Here is a 335-nt window from a genome sequence, read left to right on the forward strand (position 1 = left end):
TTTATGTTTCATCTGCTCCTGTTTTCTTCAAACCTGTTTGCTCAAAGGAGGATTGGTCACTCCATGAGATGGAATGTCCAGTACAGTCCTTACCTTAAAGACAAGATTTGTACTGATTTGTGGGGAGCTGAAGAAAGCAAGAAGAATGGTCAACCTAACAAATGGTTTCCATGTGCAAATTAGGTGCTGTTTAGAGAAGAGTGCAGAAAATGGGGAGACTGCCATTTTATGATGCTTCTGGTGTTCTAAGAGCATCTCAAATCCATCTCATGTTATTTAATTCTCAAACAAAAATGTCGTTCTTGCCATCTACATGTGAGATTTAATCTATCCAA

The sequence above is a fragment of the Pezoporus flaviventris genome, unplaced genomic scaffold (assembly GCF_033815535.1).
Source record: "Pezoporus flaviventris isolate CSIRO_AGI_PZ_B2104156 unplaced genomic scaffold, CSIRO_AGI_Pfla_v1 ptg000002l, whole genome shotgun sequence".
Taxonomy (NCBI): Eukaryota; Metazoa; Chordata; class Aves; order Psittaciformes; family Psittacidae; genus Pezoporus; species Pezoporus flaviventris.